This window comes from Dipteris shenzhenensis, chromosome 15 (genome assembly GCF_047967505.1).
Source record: "Dipteris shenzhenensis isolate YYH24624 ecotype China chromosome 15, Dip_SZ_1.0, whole genome shotgun sequence".
Classification (NCBI taxonomy): Eukaryota; Viridiplantae; Streptophyta; class Polypodiopsida; order Gleicheniales; family Dipteridaceae; genus Dipteris; species Dipteris shenzhenensis.
Window position 1 is genome coordinate 8,259,169 of NC_141610.1, and position 11,497 is coordinate 8,270,665.

Consider the following 11,497-nt stretch of genomic DNA (forward strand, 5'->3'; position numbering starts at 1 on the left):
TGCCCATCGGATATGCTTTGCATTGTCGATCGAGCATAAGACACCGTTTTTGCCTTGGTGTCATGTACAACCATGAAAAAACACGGTCCTAGGTGTATTATTCAAACTAGTACTTATCGGATAAGGGCTCCAATTTGCATGCAAGTCGGTTTCCACTAGGTTGAGGTGTAAAGTATTGTCACCATCGGATATGATTTGCATGGTTGATCACGCATTATACACCGTTTTTTCCCTAGTGGTATGCACATCCGCAAAAAAACACGCCCTTAGGTATGTTATCTGACCAAGTACTTATCGGATGGGTGTGCCTCTTTGACAACATTTTAATACAACCTAAGTTGAAGTATAGGAAAAGTATTATACCCATTGGATATGCTTTGCATGGTCGATCGAGCATTAAATACCATTTTTGCCTTAGTGCCATGCACATCCGTAAAAAAACACGCTGCTAGGTGTGTTATCCGATCAAGCACTTATGCGATGGGAATGCCACTTTGCATGTAAGTCAATTCCACCTAGTTGAAGGTGTGTACAAAGTATCGTGCCAATCGGATATGCTTTGCATGGTCGATCGAGCATTAAATACCATTTTTGCCTTAGTGCCATGCACATCCGTAAAAAAACACACTTCTACGTGTGTTATCTGATCAAGCACTTATGCGATGGGCGTGCCACTTTTCATGTAAGTCAATTCCACCTAGTTGAAGGTGTGTGCAAAGTATTGTGCCCATTGGATATGCTTTGCATGGTCGATCGACCATTAAATACTATTTTTGCTCTAGTTTCATGCACATCCGTAAAAAAACACGCTGATAGGTATGTTATCCAATCAAGCACTTATGGGATGGGCGTGCCACTTTGCATGTAAGTCAATTCCACCTAGTTAAAGGTATGTGCAAAGTATTGTGCCCATCGGATACGCTTTGCATGGTTGATCGAGCATTAAATACCATTTTTGCCTTAGTGCCATGCACATCCATAAAAAAACACGCTGCTAGGTGTGTTATCTGATCAAGCACTTATGCGATGGGCGTGCCACTTTGCATGTAAGTTAATTCCACCTAGTTGAAGGTGTGTGCAAAGTATTGTGCCCATCGGATATGCTTTGCATTGTCGATCAAGCATAACACACTGTTTCTGCCTTAGTGTCATGCACAACCATATAAAAACACGCCCATAGGTGTGTTATTCAAATAAATACTTATCAGATGGGGCCTCCACTTTGCACGCAAGTCTGTTTCAACTACGTTGAGGTGCATGCAAAGTATTGTCACCATCATATATGATTTACATGGTCGATCACGCATTATACACCGTTTTTTCCCTAGTGGTATGCACATTCGCAAAAAAACACGCCCTTAGGTATGTTATCTGACCAAGTACTTATCGGATGGGTGTGCCTCTTTGAAAACATTTTAATACAACCTAAGTTGAGGTATAGGTAAAGTATTATGCCCATCGGATATGCTTTGCATGATCGATCGAGCATTAAATACAATTTTTGCCTTAGTGCCATGCACATCCGTAAAAAAACACGCTGCTAGGTGTGTTATCTGATCAAGCACTTATGCGATGGGAATGCCACTTTGCATGTAAGTCAATTCCACTTAGTTGAAGGTGTGTGCAAAGTATCGTGCCCATCGGATATGCTTTGCATGGTCGATCGAGCATTAAATTCCATTTTTGCCTTAGTGCCATGCACATCCGTAAAAAAACACGCTGCTAGGTGTGTTATCTGATCAAGCACTTATGCGATGGGCGTGCCAATTTGCATGTAAGTCAATTCCACCTAGTTAAAGGTATGTGCAAAGTATTGTGCCCATCGGATATGCTTTGCATGGTTGATCGAGCATTAAATACCATTTTTGCCTTAGTGCCATGCACATCCGTAAAAAAACACGCTGCTAGGTGTGTTATCTGATCAAGCACTTATGCGATGGGGTGCCACTTTGCATGTAAGTTAATTCCACCTAGTTGAAGGTGTGTGCAAAGTATTGTGCCCATCGGATATGCTTTGCATTGTCAATCAAGCATAACACACTGTTTTTGCCTTAGTGTCATGCACAACCATATAAAAACACGGCCATAGGTGTGTTATTTAAATAAATACTTATCAAATGGGGCCTCCACTTTGCACGCAAGTCCGCCGTTTTAACTACGTTGACGTGCGTGCAAAGTATTGTCACCATCGGATATGATTTACATGGTCGATCACGCATTATACACCGTTTTTTCCCTACTGGTATGCACATTCGCAAAAAAACACGCCCTTAGGTATGTTATCTGACCAAGTACTTATCGGATGGGTGTGCCTCTTTGACAACATTTTAATACAACCTAATTTGAGGTATAGGTAAAGTATTATGCTTATCTAATATGCTTTGCATGGTCGATCGAGCATTAAATACAATTTTTGCCTTAGTGCCATGCACATCCGTAAAAAAACACGCTGCTAGGTGTGTTATCCGATCAAGCACTTATGCGATGGGAATGCCACTTTGCATGTAAGTCAATTCCACTTAGTTGAAGGTGTGTGCAAAGTATCGTGCCCATCGGATATGCTTTGCATGGTCGATCGAGCATTAAATTCCATTTTTGCCTTAGTGCCATGCACATCCGTAAAAAAACACGCTGCTAGGTGTGTTATCCGATCAAGCACTTATGCGATGGGAATGCCACTTTGCATGTAAGTCAATTCCACTTAGTTGAAGGTGTGTGCAAAGTATCGTGCCCATCGGATATGCTTTGCATGCTCGATCGAGCATTAAATTCCATTTTTGCCTTAGTGCCATGCACATCCGTAAAAAAACACGCTGCTAGGTGTGTTATCCGATCAAGCACTTATGCGATGGGAATGCCACTTTGCATGTAAGTCAATTCCACTTAGTTGAAGGTGTGTGCAAAGTATCATGCCCATCGGATATGCTTTGCATGGTCGATCGAGCATTAAATTCCATTTTTGCCTTAGTGCCATGCACATCCGTAAAAAAACACGCTGCTAGGTGTGTTATCTGAGCAAGCACTTATGCGATGGGCGTGCCACTTTGCGTGTAAGTCAATTCCACCTATTTAAAGGTATGTGCAAAGTATTGTGCCCATCGGATATGCTTTGCATGGTTGATCGAGCATTAAATACCATTTTTGCCTTAGTGCCATGCACATCCGTAAAAAAACACGCTGCTAGGTGTGTTATCTAATCAAGCACTTATGCGATGGGCGTGCCACTTTGCATGTAAGTTAATTCCACCTAGTTGAAGGTGTGTGCAAAGTATTGTGCCCATCGGATATGCTTTGCATTGTCAATCAAGCATAACACACTGTTTTTGCCTTAGTGTCATGCACAACCATATAAAAACACGGCCATAGGTGTGTTATTCAAATAAATACTTATCAGATGTGGCCTCCACTTTGCACGCGAGTCCATTTTAACTATGTTGAGGTGCGTGCAAAGTATTGTCACCATCGGATATGATTTACATGGTCGATCACGCATTATACATCATTTTTTCCCTAATGATATGCACATTCGCAAAAAAACACGCCATTAGGTGTTATCTGACCAAGTACTTATCGGATGGGTGTGCCTCATTGAGAACATTTCAATACCACCTAGGTTGAGGTGTACAAAAAGTTTTGTGCCCATAGGATATCCTTTGCATGGTCGATCGAGCATTAAATACTATTTTTACTCTAGTGTCATGCACATCCGTCAAAAAACACGTTTCTAGGTATGTTATAGGATCAAGCACTTATGGGATGGGCATGCCACTTTGCATGTAAGTCGATTCTACCTAGTTGAAGGTGTGTGCAAAGTATTGTGCCCATCGGATATGCTTTGCATTGTCGATCAAGCATAAAACACCGTTTTTATCTTAGTGTCATGCACATTCGTAAAAAAACGCAGTCCTAGATGTGTTATTCAAACTAGTACTTATCGGATGGGGGCTCTAGTTTGCACGCAAGTCCGTTTCAACTAGTTTGAGGTGTGTGCAAAGTATTGTCACCTTCGGATATGATTTGCATGGTTGATCAAGCATAACACACCGTTTTTGCCTTAGTGTCATGCACAACCATATAAAAACACGGCCATAGGTGTGTTATTCAAATAAGTACTTATCAGATGGGGGCTCCACTTTGCACGCAAGTCCGTTTTAACTACATTGAGGTGCGTGCAAAGTATTGTCACCATCGGATATGATTTGCATGGTCGATCACGCATTATACACCATTTTTTTCCTAGTGGTATGCACATCCGCAAAAAAACACGCCCTTGGGTATGTTATCTGACCAAGTACTTATCGGATGGATGTGCCTCTTTGACAAAATTTTAATAACAACTAGGTTGAGGTATAGGAAAAGTATTATGCCCATCGGATATGCTTTGCATGGTCGATCGAGCATTAAATACCATTTTTGCCTTAGTGCCATGCACATCCGTAAAAAAACACGCTGCTAGGTGTGTTATCCGATCAAGCACTTAGTGCCATGCACATCCGTAAAAAAACACGCTGCTAGGTGTGTTATAACTCCGATTGTAGCTTTTTTTAGTTCAAAATTGAGAGCATGAGGGTGGTGTATTCAATACTCTACAATTCAATGTGACATTACCTTATATTGAATTAACAACACATTCAAAATTTCAACCATGACTGAACCAAAATTATTGCTTATGACATGGTATCTTGCAAGGAAGAGAATGTGATAAAATGTACATTTTTGTATTATAATCTCTCCATTCAAATACAAAGACTCTTCATAGCATGTACCTCCTCTTTTCTACCTCTAATACATAGAAAAAAGAGGCTTTTGAAATCCCCAAGTAAGATCCTAATACTAATACCATTAAGGCTCTCCTCTCACAGTAGCCAAGCACAAAGTTTTTTACACCATTGCCAATGGGATACAATGCAATAGGGGAAGCCATGTGATGTGGATCACAATGATCAAGCTGTCTATTGATACTTTGATGCACTTTAGTAGTTAAGTAGGCCATTCTAAAAATTGGATGTGGAAGACCACAACGTATCATCCTGCCCGACTAATATAGTGCACCAATGAGTGATCTCAAATGCCTCCTGCATCAATTCAACAATCATTACATTAGCAGACCTAACAAAGCACATTACATTAAAAAACCATAAAATATGAATCGATACATAGGATGCTTCCCATCATGGCATTTTCTCCTTTAATGATGCAAGCAAGGCAAATAGGTATAAACTGTAAACTTTAGACATGGGTACTTTAGACATGAAAACTTTAGGCATGAAAACTTTATACATATTACCTGAAAACTGTGGACACGAAACCACACAATAAAACCATCAAAATAAAATTCATCAATGCTTTTAATGTCCTCCAAGTCATGAAGAAAACCTATGCAGATTCCAAAATGCCCAACCTACAATTTATGGATAGCTTGTACCCTTTGATCCATAGTTCCTTGCTTGAAGCTATACCTACCTTACTTGCGTCCCTTCACACTCAAACCCTATCTTATGTACCAAGGTACTCAAGCTCTACCTTGCAACATATCTAAAACACTCCAATGCAGTCTTATCCTATACACCAAAATCATTCATATAATCCATTACAAAGCCCTGTTCAGATGCCAACCGAGCCTTGTAAAAAAAAGTATCATTGCATAGAAATAACTGTGTGGCAATCAGCTAGGTATAAGTGAGTTCAGCAACTAGCATCTGACCCTGTATCACTTTGGAGCTCCTATCACTTCAGGTGTGGATACCTTTAGTATGCATATGCAAGCTGTAGCACCAGGTCCTGTTTCCTCTTCATCAGCACTTGAAGTTGAGATTGCAGAGCTAGCATCTCCTTTGCAACTAGTGTCATATCATGAGGGAGCTGAGCACAGGAGAACGGAATGCCATGCCCAGATGGTCATACCAATATATGTAGTGCGTTCCCGCAAGTGGGTTGTGTGTTAAATTATTTGTTCAAATATGATCCAAGGTTGAACGTGAATTGTAGTGCCTTCTTATATTAGTTGTGTCATGTTATAGTGTCCCATGAATATGAGTAGTTTGTCCATGTTAGTAGTTTTCACTTTGTAGTCAATTTTGAAGTCGCCTAAGATATATGTGGGAATAGTTGTATCAAAACTATTTGGTATATGTTTTAGGGAGTGGATTAGAGTTTTTCTTTTGGTTGTTGGAGGCTTATATACATTTATTATGGCTACCTTATGAGATGTTTGACATTGGAAAACTCTTAGAAGGCATTGGAGTCCATCATTGAAATAATATTGTTTGTTTAGTAGGTTTAGCTCATCTTTGTAGTAACTTGAAATTCCCACGTCCATTGTCCCCATAACATGTTTGAAGTTTCGAATGTTAGGGTTATGACAAGATTTGGAGTGTGTTTCTTGTAGGCAAAATACTTGTGAGGCAAGAATGTTCGTATTGCAGAGTATGTCATCTTTGTTTCTATGGAATGCTCTTGTGTTTAACGATTATGGAATTGGCAAGCTAGTTTGCTGATAGAGAGTTGAACTTCCATTTGCGTGTACTTTTCAAGCGCGCTCCACTTTGATGTGTTTCATTTGCAAATGGTGCAAAATGAATAGGCTAGATGGGTCTCGCACATATGACAGTGCAATGTAAGTTAGGCCATGTGATTTTATTCGTGTAGGATCGAACACTAAGATGTCCATGGAAAGGCCTTGGGAACGGTGAATTGTTCGAGCAGCTACTGGTTGTATAGGGAATTGATGTCTGCAAACAATGTTTAGAAAAATTTTCCCTACTTGGAATTCACGAGTGACTTAAAAGATTGGTGTCCATGAAGAATCAATTTCCCTAGTATAGAACATTGGGGGTCATTGTTTGCTTGGGTGTAGCCATTTTTGGTGAGGTTTAGGGAATTTTATGTATATAGGTATCTTGCATGACGGTCCATAACTTATGCATTGCTTAATGGAATTCGGCAAACTTTGTCTTCAAGTTGTAGTACACATTCCAAACTTGAACATGAGAGTAAAAAATTATGGAATAAGGATTTGAAATGAGACCGTTAAAGCATTATAAGTGCTATGTTGCATGTGAAGCATGCATCCTAAAGACTATAGAATATAGCAATTTATTCAAAAAAATCAATTTTATTCTATATATATATATGCTACCAAGTAATAATTCAAAAGTATACTACGCGAGCTTCTCTTCAACCCAAGGACATACCTAAATGAGAACATTAGGCATGGGTTAACGGTCCTCCAATGTTGTGCTAAAGTGATGCATACCCATTTGAGGGCACTCTTCATAACTTTTTTTTGATTTGTTGAACACAAAAATGGATTGAAAATTTGGAATCCAAACTAGTGGGACTATGTATGGTCGTCTTAAAACATTGATAGTTGTTGGTATTGGTATCTAGATTCACCGTAAAATGGAAGAAGTCAAAAAAGTGCAATTTGTGCATGTGCAAGATCTTTTAATACATACAACACTATTTACAATTATGAATTGTTTTTTTTCCATGCACTTGCTTGCTATATGGCTCATAAGCATGCCAAAGGTCATTGCATTTCATAATACACAACATCAAACCCGATAGCGTGCCCTTTGGCCTATTTGTGTTTTGAAGCATTCTAGGCCACATTGCACTTGTTTGGATATCCAATTTTGCTGATATGTATCGTCGGAGGGAAAAAAATCGACGGCTGAAATTTTTGCTACTCCCACAAATTATAAAATTTCACACCTCCCACCCATCAAATCTTCAAAGATTAAGTATCTGCAACCTGCCCCCGTCTTGCAAATGCCCTGCAACTCACATGTACCTCGACGCGACCTTGCATAGACTTTGGTTTGCCATTATCTTCTTTTGGATAAGTTTTCTTCTATTCTTTGCTTGCCTCACTAACTAGCTTCTCTGGGTCTATTCTGTACTGATTGTGGCCATGGCGTCAATGGCAACATGCAGCTCGCCATGGCTTGCAAGAGAAGTAGACAGAGGCTGGAAAGTTGAAAAGCCAAGTCAAGGCACAAGGAACAGATTGTGGGTCAAGGAAAGCGATGGCGCGGTATCAAAACGGCAACGGAAGATACTTTTGCAACATTTCCAAAGGGAGAAATAATGAGAAGAAAGAAGACTCCTTGCAGAGCAGCAACAAGACGCGGTTGCAGATACATGCATTCGATCATTACCATTGGAGCGAAGAACACGAGCTGTGGTGTCACGATTGGTGGGAGCATTCGAGGCAGCAACATCAGGCCATTCAGATGATTACCAGTTTCAAGTCTTCACAAGCTTTAGCATGCATCCTAAAGCTTGTAGAGTAATAACCCTACCAACACCTCGGGAGATGCATGTCCAAGAGGCAATACTCTCTAACATGAGAAATGGCCTACAGAAAGTGAAAGGGGTGCACAGCTTAGGTCAACTAGCTGCTGCAAAGAGGGTGACATTAGCTATGTTGGTGTCCCCTGAAACAAAGGAGAAACGGCTTGGGTGCACAATGTCGAAGATGTCAATCAGAAGGACCAACGTGGCTCCAGCGGGGTTGAACGTAGAGCAGAAGCAATGCACAATCATCCTGATCTGAGAAGTCTGTGGGCTTCAACAGAATGCAAGACAAGGAGAGACAACCTAAGTGTGGAAGTCATTGCTACAATGATGATTTGGCACAAAAATATGAGAGTTTCTCCAAATAAAAAGGACATCTGTAAAAAGGGGAAGGGATGCAAGGTGTGTGAGGAGCACATTATACACATGCTAGATAGAACATAGGTCAGTGGTGCCTAAACCAACTCAACGGTTATTTGTGATTGAGCTTTGGGATAGTTTACTTGCCTTAAGAATAGTATAGTGTGCAGAGTGTTCCATGAAGTGAAAGTGGATGAAGTGCAAAGAAGAAGCTGACACGATTGCAAGAAAATTAAAGGGATTCGTGGTGAGCACAGCATATGGGGCTTTTCAAACAACCAAATGATTAAAACAAGAAAAATTTCTTGTTTTTGTCGTGCTTACATCATAAGGGATCATGACGATTATAAGGACATTGCAATTGTGAAGACATGGGAGCGAGCAGTAGGGGAGAAATGGGGTTTCAAAAGGGCCTCCAATTAGTGTTTCCTATTTCAAGGGATTAGAGAGGGATTTGAGGTGTACTAATGAGAGTGATCCTTTGTGTGGGGCAATGGTATAATGAGGTAGAGGGATGGCAGGCATGCAAGGATCCCCTATTGGCTATTCCTCTTACATTGGGGACCACCCAAACCATCCTCCCCCCCTTAACCCATGCTTGACCACCCTCCCATGTGCACCCATCCTAGATCATCCCCAAATCTCATTTATGCCTTTGTGGGCCCTTGTGGGTGAATTTCTCTTCTCCTTAGGTGTGTTGCAGGTTTGCCCCCTCTTTCTCTACTTCTCTGCTCTGGTCCAACTGCCCTCTCCCTCCATTATGGGACCTTTTGGACGAATTTCTTTTGTCCTCTAGCCTACTGCAGGTCTGCCCCCTTTCTCTGCTCCTTTGCTCTAGTCCAACTTCCCTCTCCCTCCATTGTGGGACCTTTTGGACGAATTTCTTTTGTCCTCTAGCTTACTGTAGGCCTGCCCCCTCTCTGTCTTCTCCTTTGCTTCGGTCTAGCTGGTCTCTCTCTCCATTTTTTAAAATTTGGGTTGCAACACCTCCTATAGCTGTCCTTCTCTCTCTTGCTCTTCTCACTGTTTTTGTGCCTCCTCTTACTCTATCCCATCATGCTCTACCTCCACCTTCTCTTTCCTCTCTTGATCTGCCCTCTCTTGCTCTATGGCCTATTGCTTAGCCGCCATATCCTACAGGTTCCCTTTCCCTGCTGCAGGTGCTTCTCCTTCTGGTACAGGTGCTCTTTTCCCTCCTATAGGCACTTTTCCTTCTGCTACAACAACTCTTTGCCCTCCTATGGGAGGTTTTTCCCTGTTTCTTTTCCTTCTCATATAGGATACAACTGCTCTTTCCTCTCCTACAGCTATTGTTTTCCCAACAGGCATGGTTTGGAACACAATCACACAAGGTGGTAATGCTATGAGCTCTAGTGTGTTCTGGTGGAGGCATGGTTAGAAAGAAAAAGACACAAACTGGCAATATTGTGAGCTCTAGTGTATTGTAGAGGCATGGTAAGGAACAAAGTGACCAAAGTGGCGAAAGATGGCAATATTGTGAGCTCTAGTGTGTGCTAGAGGCATGGTTAGGAAGAAAGTGATAGAAGTTGACAATATTGTGAGCTTTAGCGTGTTCTAGAACATGAAAAATGCATTGGATGACTTGAACTTATAGTTTGACTAACTAGATAGTCATGGAAGGTTTTGCCAAGGGTCCACATAAGCTTCCCAAGAGGAAGGATGTATTTCTTAGACTATGCACCTTCCTTACCTATCTTCTTTACAAGATCCTATTTTAACATAAGAGTGGCAAGTAGTGGAATATTTGATATAACTGACAATGGACTGTGTCTATAAGTTATGTGCAAGAATACCTTTTAGTCATGGAAAATGAAATGTATAGTGCTTCAACTTTAGGGTTGCCACGTGAGGTTTGTCACTTAATACTGCATGGGCTTGCATGGGGTGAGCTCCCACATTGTAGATTCTAGCTCAATGCCACCCTATTCTTTCTAGCTTGAGCTTGATGCCAAGCTTGAGCCAATGATGACCTTCTATCTATGCTCTCTTCTATAGGTTCTAATCGGTCATTTAGCTCTACTCAACAATCTCAATGCCTCGTTTGACAATAGGGGTTGCTTGATTCCTAAGCTTGCTGCATCATTCCACATGAAACAAGGTTTTTCTGATGCCTATAAGCTTGAGTTGCCATCACCTTCAACCAGGCCCCCTTCAACTGGAACCTCTTTTGTGTGCTGATATCACCTCCTTGCGTTTTCATGCATGCTGCCGTTTGCAAGCAGTTGTCTTACCTATTGAGGCCAGGATGGCTCTGTTGGGTCTACTCTGCCTGGAGCTCCATGAGCTCTCTCTCCCAAGCTACTCTACATTGTAGCTTTCGTCACCATGGCATTTTCCTATCACCCTTGATATTCCATGTCCTATCACCCTTGATATTCCTTGACTGTTGAGACAAACAAATATATCCCTTGTAGGACTCGTCATATAACCCTACCTCTCTTGACAGCTCTTCACTAAATGGGCTACCTTCTTGAATCAATGCAAGAGACATCTAGATCCTCCTCATGCAAGGCGTCATATATATACATATGTATACACACACACACACTTTTTTGTGGAATATTTGAGTCATTATATTACAAAAAAAGCTATCCCAGAAAGGGAAAGCTATAATACATCAAGAGAAAATCTCACTGTAGGACAAATATACATCATGATCAAAGACATGAGATCGCAAGCAATCAAAAAGCGATTGCTGCAAAGAGTGTCTGAAGAAAGAGAAAGTGGAAAAAACAGGATCACCAAAGACCCTATGATTACGATCCTTCTAGAGAGTCCAAATAGTACCGAACCCAAACAAAAAAGAAATCAAACT